At 47.5% G+C, this 13,422-nt stretch overlaps 1 protein-coding gene across 3 annotated transcripts in view; it reads left to right on the top strand.

Annotated features, from left to right (window-relative positions):
* The window catches only part of USP24 (ubiquitin specific peptidase 24), a 1,909,144-nt gene that overhangs the window by 1,443,048 nt on the left and 452,674 nt on the right, over nt 1–13,422 (top strand). The gene's annotated exons all lie outside the window — the stretch shown is intronic.

The raw sequence follows: 13,422 nt of genomic DNA, 5'->3' as shown, positions 1-13,422 counted from the left end.
TGTAGGTATTGTAGTTGTATGTATGTTCCAGAGGATGTGGGGGAGTGAGTGGTCATTTTAGAAATATCCAGCATAGCTTTAATAGCCAGCCTTCAGTTAAGAGAAATCTACCACAGAACACAAGGGAACATGCTGTTGGAGTTTCTCTATAATGGGAAGGTACTCCAAAGATGATTCTAACCCCTTCGGTGACTGAATGTGGAACTGGTGATGACTATATTCTGTTACTGGTCCCATTGTCTACTATATGAAAAGCACAGTACACACTTCCTGTAATTCAGAGAATTTAACTTACCATTCGATATGTAAGACCTTGACCTCTTCTCTTGAAGAACTCAGTCTGCAGTTTGGTCTCTCACTCATTACGTATTAGATGCAAATTTATGCATACTTGTCGCACAAAGCAGGATTGTGCCACTCCCATAAACATGACCTAGCAGTAGATCGAGACTAAAATACCCACATCTGCATCTGACATTTTGTACAGGGTTTGAAGCTCTATGCTTTCAAGGAGGTCATGTCTTTCTTCAAAGATTGGAGGGTTTTGTGGACAAAAAAAGTCAGGCAAAACTTGAAAAACAAGCATTTGTAATGCAATAGGTCTCGCATTTGTCAGAGTTAGAGCTATTGTCGTTGTAAATGACAATGTCTTTTATCTATGTGTTTTGGTTTGAAGTGTAGTGGATGTATGAATAGAGACAGTTGCAGTACTGTCTAGAGAACTTAAAATGTGGAATTACTGATAGCACCACAGATGCAGCTGCAGCATTGCCTATGGGCATAGAATGAGGAATTACCGATGAGACCAGAGAAACAGCTAGCAGCACTGTTTATAGGACTAAGAATGAGGAATTACCACTATGACCGGAGATACAGCTGCAGCACTGCCTAGATGGCTAAAAATGAGGAATTGCCACAATGACTGGAGACACAGCTGCAGCACTGTCTAGGGGACTAAGAATAAGGAATTACCAATGGGAACAGAAAAACAAATTCTACATTTGTAGAGGGAGGGGAATGGCTGTTTTTACCCAAAGGTGTCCATGAGCAACTTTGATCTCTTCTAATGTTCTTTTGGTCATGCTTGTAAAAAAGAAATTTCAAAAATTCGGCTGTGATGCTTTAATTAAAAAACCAGGCTTAGAGTACGTTCCTAAGCTTTTAAATTAACACCACTTTTGGATAAATAAACACGCTACCTACACCAACAAGCTAGAGTTGAAGATTGACTGAGTAAAATAAAAATATAGCTAAATAAAAGGTTGCTCTGAAGAAATGACAGATTGAGTATTTTACTCCTCCTCAAGAAAGTCACTTTTTCACACTGGGCAGGAAAGCCACTTTAGGGTAGTTTTAGAAAACACCTTGTAAATAAAGGCTTAGCAAGACATACCATACAGTTATTACCTTTTCTTGTGGTAAAGGCCAGGGTGTTGTTATCATGAGGGAAGCATGTGGAGTTGTACTGTGACGCAAGATTTTGAGCGCCCTCCATTTAGCCTAATTATACAAATCCGAGGTCAGGGTCTAATTTTGATAGCATATATGAAAGAATGAACTATTTAGGAATAATTAACTACTGTTAACAATATACTTAAGAGGCTTTTGGCACACCGCTTTCAACCCTTGACTTTGTGATAAGCCTATTCCTGCCACGGACCACAGAATCTGTAGCAAGAGCTTTTAAATTTGCCAGTGCTTATTCTTGCTTGATTTCCGACTCATGACATACATTCAATCAGAAACAATGGTTGCACATACCATGGAATGCTGATGATGAGCCCGCTATAATAGATGTGTGTGTTTTGGTCGTACACTGTGTTCCCATGCTCCCACAGTACAATTTTGCAGCAAATGCTTCTGCGTCGTGATGGCATAATTTTATGAATTGCAATTAAAAAGCACAACTAGACATTCCTGAAATTTCATCCGGGACAACCTGTTATTCACCCACATAAGTTCTTCGATACAGTGTCGGAGTATGAAGAAATTAATAAAGGCCAATACAATAGATCAAGGCTAAGACTAAACCGTTGAGTTACAACAGAAAACAACTTGTGTGCATCCGGTCCTATAAAGGCCACGTCTGTTATGCTTGAGGGCCCTGCGAGGCTTTGGTCTTTCCTGCCTGCTAATAAGAGGGGTCAAATCTGAGAACCCTTTTTGCACACCTATGTCCTCTGTGATTTAAATTGTGCCCCACCATTAAGATTAAATATAGTGCATTCAAAGCCCACAGACTTAATGACGCTGCCTTTCTGTGTGTGTAGGATGGAGTCTGACGGAAAGTCCTTTTTGTAATATTCCCTAACAGAACACCCACCTTTCTACGAGTGTGCATGCACTGAAAGGACAAATGTATTCAAATACAGCAAACACTTCTACACGCTTTTGTATGACAAAGCCAAAACAAACCACAGTCCGCTGGGTGTTCAGTGCTGCTTGTAAACCTGGGTATATTATAGAATATGGAATACAAACTCCTCTTCTGTTTCTCCCAACAGCCCAGAAAAAGACTAAACTTTTATAGAGGAGGTGAGGCGAGGAGGCTACATAAACCACAATATTAAGCGGCAGAATACCCCGCAACGTTTAAACACTGCGTTTGTATTCAAGGGTGGTGGGAGGACGGAAGCAGCGATGGGAGTAAAGCAGCTTAACAAAACGAGCAATAACACAACAAAGGAATATGGGGCAACAGCGCACGCATACAGTAAAATATGGCATCACTAATTAACACACGTCCCTGTTCTCTTGCCGGGTGTTTTATGTATAACATTGCAATAGGAAACCATGGTGTACTTACACATTCTGGTTTTAAACCAGACATTTAAGGAGCTCACATAAGAGCTACATTGGTACTCGGACAAGCCAGTTACTCATACTCCTGCCCAGCTGTGTGCCAATCTCTCCCAATCCTTGACCGCTTGCTTTCTGAGACTCATCTTTGTGGTGTCTCACTCTAGGAGGCCACTGAACTTTTGCACTTGTTTGGCTTAAACGCTCTACAGAGCGCCTCCATGGGGCCATACGTGTGCACTTAAGTGCATAAATATATACAATGCAGGCACATTTATAAACAAGGCTGTAATGTCGAAATTGTACTAGACTGGAAACTTATGTTAAAACAAGACAGTGATGCCGGATTTGAGAAGGTGGTGCACAAACTGTGGATGAAACAGCAGATCGAGCAGGTTCTCTCCCGCACCCCGACATGAACAGTAATCACAAGCCACAGGCTTACAGCAGCGCGTCTTCCACGCCATCATCAGCAGGATGAAAATAAGTGTATTAAGCGACGCCGCAGCGCCTTCTCCCGCACACGCTAAAAGCTGCGGGCAGTATGTCTTCCAGCAGGGAATCACATACCGCGGGTGGTATGCCTAATGCCTTCCCAGCGCAGGCAGGCACAGGCCTTTCAAGAACAGACTTGTGGTCTCATGAAGGGGAACGTGCATTTGTGTTAGGAGGGTGGTGGAGGGACTATAACATGAAGCGCAAGGGGAGGGAAGCAATCAAAAGTAATACACGGAAGTCCGTATCCGATCAACAAAGTGAGCTAACAGAAGACCTGACAACTTTAAACAAACGGCAAGCGGCAGGAAAAAGCTCCGGGAGTTTCAGGTAACATACAGATTACTTGAGGCCTTTTTAAAAAACCTTTATCGTTTTTTCAAACAAAAAGCAGGCAACAAATTAGCAAAGTCAACAAATAATCATATGAGGATTAATAATAGTACAGTTAGAAGCCCATCATCACTCTATGTACCCACATTATGCAGTCAATTATGGTAGTGCTAGAATTTAACAGTAAGCAGAGTGCACCAGAACAACCATCTGCATTACTCATCATGCACTGCACTCCCCTGTCAGACAAAGATGTACTACTCTCAGTACTTTCAGTGTCAGACATACTAAATGTCCCCTACAAATCTGTCACGAAACATTCTCCATATCTTTCTGCAATTTGTCATCCGTTTGCATCCGTCAGCGATACAGCTCCTCAGCCAGAGATCACTGCGAGACATCCTGGACCTACTCACTGGTTTACTGCAGGAGTCCATACTCCCCTCAACCGGGCCAATACTAATGTTAACTGCAAGATGCAGGAAGTCATTTTGTGTTTCTTGGCAATATTCCCCAAGAAACAGTTCTGCAAAATCAAATCTCATATCAGAGCTGTGGTCCTTTGCAATCTGCCCACCTCAACCAACGAACAGACCCCCCACCACCACGCAGTCCCACACTAGGTGCATAAAATCTGCTGCTGCATAACCACAACGAGGGCTAGCACGCGACTATCCTGAATCATACCTATGGATTTTTGTAGAGGTCACATAAGCGTGATGGAGAAAATTGAATTGGATCAACCTAAACCAGGCGTTACTAGACACAAATTTCAATAGTGCGCATACCCTGACCCACTCTTCTTCTCCTCCTCCAAGGGAGCGCCTAGATCCGCTTCCCAGGTGTGAGAAGTTAGGCTGGCATATGATGTCCACTATTCTAGTGGGCACCTTGCACCAGTCTAAACGACCCTTATTGATGGTGGTTGTAAAGTTAACCTTATAGACCATGTAGGAGAGTAGGGTCTGCAATCCTATGATCACCCAGATTTTTTGCTTTTGTTTCACTGGTTTACGACTTTCTCTGGCTGTGGGCCTGCCAATCAGACCCACAGCCTGGCTGTTCTCTCTCTAAATTACAACATGTACCCTAGGTGCATTTACCAATTGGTACTGGGCCACCTTATCAGACCCTGTAACTCAGGGCATAGGTGTACCCAGGGCTGCCAGGGGCTGCAGCATGTATTATGCCACCCCTGGCTGGCCTCCTAAATTTGACACAACTGGCTGCATGACAGCTGGGGCAAAGTCGTGTAATCACCCTTTGCTGTAGATATAGTATACCTATATCTAACCCTAAAATGGACACACAGATTCCTATCAGTCACTCCTATGGCAGGCCTTAACAATCCTGAAGGCAGAGTGCTTGGAATCGTGTGAGATGGTGCTCTGGCATGAGCTGAGCCTGTCTGCAGCTTGCGGAACCAAGTCCTAATAGCTGTTCCATGATATCGCATACCATATACTCTTAAGTGCATTATAATCCTCGCGGTTAAATGCTATCTTTGGTATTGCTTTATCAAAACATGTCGAGTAAGGTGTCATACGAATTGGAATACTAACCCCTCGCCAATTCTGGCGACGGGGTTAGCATTCCACCCTTCTAGAGGGACACGACATGTATGTAACTGTGAACCCCGGTTAAAGTTAACTGAAGCCTCAGCTCCACAAAATGGATGCTGCCACCACAGACACGAGTCTGACCCCCTGCAGCTGGGAGTCCTTCCAGCGAGGGGAGCCTGCACAAAGGGTTTCCTGTCAGGGGCGGTGCTAGCACCGTCCCAGACATGGTTTTGTGTATCCTGGGTAGGCAGGGCTTTACAGGAAGGTGACTGCTGAGTGGCACCCCGGTGCTCACTACGCATAGGCCGGTCAGAACCAGTTCCAGGGGCACACCAGCCCCTTGCCTGGGGAAAGTCCGGCATGGCAGAGGGGTGTAACCACCCCCCTCCTAGTCCCACCCATAGGCAGGACCTAGTCACCGGGTCAGCCCCCTTTTTTAGTATAAATATGGGAGCGGGCCCCCTGTTCAAATTAGATCATCTTTGGAATCAAGACCCGACTTTCTGCGAAAGGCATCAAGATTTCCTTCTTCAAGATTCTCCCTTGTGGCTAAGGAGTAGTCACCCTGCATCAAGCGGGCACCATCCTAAGAACACTGCGGTCTGCTGCAAGTCCTTCTTCACGAATCCGACGACCCAGCTCGACGAGACCCGGCTTCCCTGGCACCTCTGACCTCTACTCACCTCTACAGCAAAGCTGAGAACTGTGAGTGCGACGAGACCTCGAGGGACCGACGATCGCCAAGACTGCACGACTTCTTTGCAACAAGCCCACCGTGTGCTCCACTGGTGAGTGCTTTGGGGTCCGAGAAGCCCCAACCCTGAGCAGCTCCAGCACCGAAGATCAGCCCTCCAGCATCTCCACGATCTGCGTGGGGCCCTTCTGCTTTTGCGTGCTCACCGCGCTGTGTGGCTACTAGCCGGCTGGCTTGTGGCCTTCTTCACGACGCCCGACGACATCACGGCTGCTGGTCTGGTTGCTCCAGACTGGCCCTTGCTTCCTTGCAACAGAGAAGCACCCCGGACCCTCCTGGTCCACTCCAGACGCCATTTTGAGTCCACCGCGTGGGCTTGAATTTGCCAAGGCTTTGTTGCCCAATCCTGGGTCCAGCGACGCCGACAGCTTCAATCTTCGTGGGACAGCTTGCTCCTCCATCCTGGTCGCCGACAGCGCCTCCTGGTCCGTGAGATCTGCGAGCACAGCGTCACCCACTCACCTAGTCGAGGTGACTACCATCCGGTGCCCTCCTGGTGCCACCTGACTACTGGCTAGTAGTCACGAACTTGGTCCCCTCTGCTTTCAGGTGTCATCTTCCTTCGATCCAGGCTTGGATCCATCGAACTTTCTTCACTGGTCGCCTGCCAGCAACTTCTTTCTTCCAGGCTCCTGGTCCGTCTACGAGGATTCCCGACGTCTTTTGAGACCTATGCAGCTGCAGCCCCTGGGCTAGGTAACTTCGGCATTTCGGTGCCCCAGCATAGCCTCACTATCCAAGGGTCAGAATCCACTTTCGTTTTCCTCCTACCAGGTCGGGTTCGCCCGAGAACACTAACTTTGTCTTTACTAGCTACCATAGACTTTGTCCCGCACCACGCGTGAGAGTGCACACTCTGCACCCGAGTCCCCTGGGTCTCCTAGAAGTAATCTGAAGATTCTATAGTCAAGATCTAGCGATTCCAAAGCCTATTAGTACTGTACTTACCTGCTAGTAATTTCGCATTCCACTTTCAGAGTATATGGTTTTCCGTGCCCCTCGGGCATTTGTATATACTGTGCTAACTTAAGTATTTTCGTAAGAGTTTTGTTTTGTGCTTAGTACCCTGTCCTCATAAAGAGTACAGGGCTGTTGTGATTCTTAATAAATATCTTGTTTATTTTCATAACACTTGTGTGGTGTCCTTTCACTTGGTGTTCAAGGGGTATATGTGTGGTATAACAGCTGGCTTAACACGCCCTCTCGAGTCTTTAGCCTTAGACTGCTCGTATCCACGCTACTAGGATAGCTGGTCTATAAGGTTGACTTACAACCAATCATCAATAAGGGTTGCTGGACTGATACATAGTGTTCACTAGAATAGTGAGCACTGCATATCAGGCCACCTTCTCACATTGGTGAGCAGCGGTTGGGATTTGAGCTTGCTGTTGTTTTACCACACGTATCCTAAGAATATCTTGTTGAGAGATCACATAAGTACTGTTAGGTACATATAACTAAGCTTAGAATACTCTGAGTTCTACTGAACCAGCTGTTGCAGCTCCCCAAGGCCTAGCACACCTTGGCTGCAACTCTTAGCAAGGGATCAGTAGGCAAACACATAGTGTAGGTAGGTGCATCACTTACACCACACTAGAAACAGTTTGTCAGACAAAGGAGGAAACTCTGAGTCTCCCCTTGTGTCAGTGGACCCTCCACAGGTCCTCCCTTCCAGATATACTGTGCTTAGCTTCCATGAGTTACGACAGGTGTGTACCTCTAGGAAGATTAAGCAGGGGTCTAACCCCACAACTTCCTTTCTGATTGGTCTCTTAGAGACTTATGATGCCAGAAAAGCTGAGAAACTTCTTAGCTCTTCTAATCCAGATGGAGGTATGCCTCCCCTTGAGGGAACCAGAGGAGACCCTGACCTAATCCACCTCTCAGCTGAGACTGAAGAGGGGGAGGAGGATGAGGATCCCTCTGGGGATGAGGCAGACAAGGGACAGGTAGAAGTCAGTAGACTAACCAGGTCCAAATTAAGCAGACATGAGATGAGTACTGGGGGACCCCTGGGGCCACTCTCAGGTCAGCTTAACATTGGGAATGGACGAGCTAGGTCTCTATCCAGAGGCTCTGGCAGATCCCTTCAAACCAATGGCTCTCAACACTCCTCTCAGAAGGGGATGACATCCCCTCAGAGGAGAGTGTATGAAGCTAAAGAAAGGGCAGCCAATCTGAGGATTGAAAGGGAAGAACTTGCCCTGGCCAAAGAGAGGCTTGCCTTTGCTAGAGAGCAACAGTTAAGTGGGGTAGTCCCCACTGGTGGCAGCATTGTACCTAGCAATAGGGAAAGGAGTTTTGATACAAAACACCTGGGTAAGATAGTGCCCCCCTTTAAACAAGGGGATGACATCCACAAATGGATTACTGCTTTGGAGAGGGCCTGCACTGTGCAGGGTGTTCCTCAAAGTCAGTGGGCAGCTATCTTGTGGCTCTCCTTTGAAGGTAAAGGTAGAGATAAGCTCCTCACTACAAGAGTGGAGGATGCTAACAATTACCAAGTCTTGAAAAATACACTGGTTGATGGGTTTGGCCTAACCACTGAGCAGTACAGGGTGCTGTTCAGGGATACCCAGAAAACTCAGTCTCAAGATTGGTCTGACTTTGTAGATTGTGCCACTAAGGCTTTTGAGGGCTGGTTGCTGGGCAGTAAGGTTACTGATTACAAAGGATTGTATAATTTGATGATGAGAGAACAAATTTTAAACAATTGTCAGAACCAGTTGTTGCATCAGCATCTTGTTGACTCAGATCTGAACTCTCCCCAAGAATTGGTAAAGAAGGCAGACAGATGGGTTAGAACAAGAGTTAAACAGAACCAGGGCCAGAATCAAGGTGGTCAGAAGAAAGCAGACCAGAAGGGTAAAGATTCTAAGGGGGAACAAAATGACCAGAAGTCTTCGACAGGTCCCCAACAACCCAAAGAGGGTGGGGGTCAGGCTCCCCAAAAGAAGAAAGAAGGCCAATCTAAAAGGTGGTGCCAATACTGCAAAAGTAAAACTCACTGGTTTAGTGAGTGCACCAAGAAAGGAGGAGGGCAGACTCCTGCCACTGCAGCCCCTAAGGCACCTGTGCCCCCTAGTACAGTCAGCAGTGGTAGTGCACCTCCCAAGGGTTTAGTAGGGTTAACCCTGGGTTCTGAGGGGAGTGACAACTTAGTTGGCACCCTCACTCAGGCTGTCCTTGTTTGTACAGGGGATGTGGATATGTCCCCTGATATAAGTCCCAATACTTTGCGCAAATACAGACAGACACCTTTCATTAATGGAAAAATGGCTCAGGCCTATAGGGACACTTGTGCCAGTGTCACCATGGTGACACCTAACTTTGTGGACCCTGGACAGATCATGCCAGGTACAGAATTCCTGGTGACCAATGCAAGCAATGTCACTACCAATCACAGTATGGCAATTGTAGCATTCTCCTGGGGAGGGGTAACTGGCCAAAAGAAGGTTGTAGTTAGTTCAGACCTCCCAGTGGATTGTTTGTTGGGCAATGATTTGGAGTCATCACAATGGTCAGAAGTGGAGCAGAGGACTCACGTGGAAATGTTAGGCTTGCCAGCACATGTTTGCTGTGACCAGGTCACAGGTCAGGAAATGCCCCACTGAACAGGTGCTGGATCCTGGAACAATGGACCAGACACCTTCCAAGAAAAAGAGCAGTAGGGTTAAGGCTGTGCCTTCCCCCTTGCCCCAGGTTGTGGATCAAGTCTCAGAGGAGGCTGACCTACAGGAATTGAGGGAAACTGAGCCTAGAGAGTTTGAACTTGATCAAGTTGAATTCTTGGGTTCAGGGGGACCCTCAAGGGAAGACCTGGGGAAGGACCAGTTAGACTGCCCTTCTCTTGAACCCCTCAGACAGCAGGCTGCTGCTGAGGCTGCTGGGAACGCCACAGGTACCCACAAGGTATACTGGGAAGATGGACTCCTGTACACTGAGTCAAGAGACCCCAAGCCTGGCATGACCAGGAGGCTGGTTGTACCCTTGTCTCAGAGAGGTTTCCTCCTTACCTTGGCCCATGAGATTCCCTTAACAGGTCACTTAGGCCAGACAAAGACTTGGGACAGGCTTGTCTCACACTTTCACTGGCCTCACATGAATGAGGATACCAAGGAGTTTTGTCGCTCCTGTGTCACTTGCCAAGCCAGTGGTAAGTCAGGTGGCACAACAAAGGCCCCCCTTATACCAATGCCTGTGGTGGGGGTGCCCTTTGAAAGAGTGGGGATTGACATTGTTGGTCCAATGGAACCCCAGACAGCATCAGGGCACAAGTTTATACTGGTGGTAGTGGATCATGCCACCAGGTATCCTGAAGCTATTCCACTTAGGACCACTACAGCACCTGTAGTGGCAAGGGCCCTAGTTGGAGTGTTCTCCAGAGTGGGCTTCCCTAAGGAGGTTGTCTCTGACAGAGGTGCAAACTTCACGTCAAGCTACTTAACTGCTATGTGGAAGGAATGTGGTGTCAACTACAAGTTCACTACACCCTATCATCCACAATGCAATGGGCTTGTTGAAAGGTTCAACAGGACCCTAAAAGGGATGATTCATGGACTACCTGAAAAGCTCAGGCGTAGATGGGATGTCCTGATTCCCTGCCTTCTGTTTGCTTACAGAGAGGTCCCACAAAAGGGGGTTGGCTACAGCCCTTTTGAACTTTTGTATGGGCATCCTGTGAGAGGCCCCCTGTGCTTGGTGAAGGAAGGATGGGAGAGACCTCTCAAAAAGCCTGCAACCAACATAGTGGACGATGTACTTGGTCTCCACTCCAGGATGGCTGAGTATATGGAGAAGGCATCTGAAAACCTTAAGGCCAGTCAAGAACTTCAAAAAGCTTGGCATGACCAAAAGGCTGTCCTGACTGTTTACCAGCCTGGACAGAAGGAGTGGGTGTTGGAGCCAGTGGCCCCAGCAGCACTCAAAGACAAATGGTCTGGGCCCCACACAATTCTTGAGCAAAAGGGAGAGGTCACCTACCTGGTGGACCTTGGAACTCCCAGGAGCCCCCACAGGGTACTCCATGTCAACAGGCTCAAAGCATATGTCGACAGGAAGGACATGAGCTTGCTCATGGCCATAGATGAGGGACAGGAGGAAGAGAGTGACCCTCTCCCAGACCTGCTCACTCAGAATCCTGATGATGGGTCGGTAGATGGTGTTGTCTTTTGTGGCAGCCTCTCTGAGCATCAACAGAAAGACTGTAAACAGGTTCTTCAGTCTTTCAGACATATGTTCTCTCTGACACCCAGTCAGACCAATTGGTGCACCCATGAGGTTGACACTGGTGACAGCCTGCCAGTCAAGAGTAAAATCTACAGGCAGCCTGATCATGTTAGAGACTGCATAAAAACTGAAGTGCAGAAAATGTTGGAGTTGGGAGTCATTGAACCCTCAGATAGCCCTTGGGCTAGTCCAGTAGTTCTAGTGCCAAAACCTCACACCCAGGATGGTAAGAGAGAGATGAGGTTCTGCGTAGACTACAGGGGTCTCAATGCAGTCACTAAGACTGATGCCCACCCAATACCAAGGGCAGATGAACTTATAGATAGATTGGCTTCTGCCAACTACTTAAGTACATTTGACCTGACAGCTGGGTATTGGCAAATCAGGTTAGCTGAGGATGCCAAGCCCAAGACAGCATTTTCAACCCCTGGTGGGCATTATCAATTTGTGGTAATGCCCTTTGGTCTGAAAAATGCGCCTGCCACCTTCCAAAGGTTGGTGAATCAAGTCCTCACTGGGCTGGATGACTTCTGTGCAGCATATCTAGATGATATTGCTGTCTTTAGCTCCACCTGGGAGGATCACCTGGTCCACCTGAGGAAAGTGTTAGAGGCTCTGCAAGCAGCAGGCCTCACTATCAAGGCCACCAAGTGCCAGATAGGGCAGACACAGGTTGTATACCTGGGCCACCTTGTAGGTGGAGGCCAGGTTCAGCCCCTGGAGAGTAAAATACAGTCAATCAGGGACTGGGCTCCTCCAACCACCCAGACTCAGGTTCGAGCTTTCTTGGGCCTGACTGGTTACTACAGAAAGTTTGTCAGGAACTATGGATCAATTGTGACTCCATTAAATGAACTGACAAGTAAGAAAATGCCAAAAAAGGTTCAGTGGACAGCAGGCTGTCAAAAAGCATTCGATGACCTAAAGCAGGCCATGTGCACAGCACCTATCCTTAAGAGTCCAGACTACTCCAAACCATTCATTGTCCAAACAGATGCTTCCGAGTTGGGTGTGGGAGCTGTTCTTTCTCAACTGAATTTTGATGGTCAAGACCAGCCCATTGCTTTTATAAGCAGAAGGCTGACCCCCAGAGAGAAGAATTGGTCAGCTATTGAGAGGGAGGCCTTTGCTGTGGTTTGGGCCCTAAAGAAGCTGAGGCCATACTTGTTTGGCACTCACTTCAAGATTCAGACCGACCATAAGCCCCTCTTGTGGCTAAATCAGATGAAGGGTGAAAACCCCAAACTGCTTAGGTGGTCCATTTCCTTACAGGGGATGGACTTTACAGTGGAACATAGACCTGGTACTGATCATGGCAATGCCGATGGGCTCTCCAGATATTTCCACTTAGAACAAGAAGACTCACCTGGTCAAGGTTAGCTTATTGTCCCAAAGTTTGGGGGGGGGGGGGGGTCATGTAGGAGAGTAGGGTCTGCAATCCTATGATCACCCAGATTTTTTGCTTTTGTTTCACTGGTTTACGACTTTCTCTGGCTGTGGGCCTGCCAATCAGACCCACAGCCTGGCTGTTCTCTCTCTAAATTACAACATGTACCCTAGGTGCATTTACCAATTGGTACTGGGCCACCTTATCAGACCCTGTAACTCAGGGCATAGGTGTACCCAGGGCTGCCAGGGGCTGCAGCATGTATTATGCCACCCCTGGCTGGCCTCCTAAATTTGACACAACTGGCTGCATGACAGCTGGGGCAAAGTCGTGTAATCACCCTTTGCTGTAGATATAGTATACCTATATCTAACCCTAAAATGGACACACAGATTCCTATCAGTCACTCCTATGGCAGGCCTTAACAATCCTGAAGGCAGAGTGCTTGGAATCGTGTGAGATGGTGCTCTGGCATGAGCTGAGCCTGTCTGCAGCTTGCGGAACCAAGTCCTAATAGCTGTTCCATGATATCGCATACCATATACTCTTAAGTGCATTATAATCCTCGCGGTTAAATGCTATCTTTGGTATTGCTTTATCAAAACATGTCGAGTAAGGTGTCATACGAATTGGAATACTAACCCCTCGCCAATTCTGGCGACGGGGTTAGCATTCCACCCTTCTAGAGGGACACGACATGTATGTAACTGTGAACCCCGGTTAAAGTTAACTGAAGCCTCAGCTCCACAAAATGGATGCTGCCACCACAGACACGAGTCTGACCCCCTGCAGCTGGGAGTCCTTCCAGCGAGGGGAGCCTGCACAAAGGGTTTCCTGTCAGGGGCGGTGCTAGCACCGTCCCA

Source organism: Lissotriton vulgaris, chromosome 1_1 (assembly GCF_964263255.1).
Source record: "Lissotriton vulgaris chromosome 1_1, aLisVul1.2, whole genome shotgun sequence".
In the NCBI taxonomy this organism is placed as follows: Eukaryota; Metazoa; Chordata; class Amphibia; order Caudata; family Salamandridae; genus Lissotriton; species Lissotriton vulgaris.
Note: the sequence above shows the minus strand (reverse complement) of the source record. Positions and strands in the feature narration are given on the sequence as shown.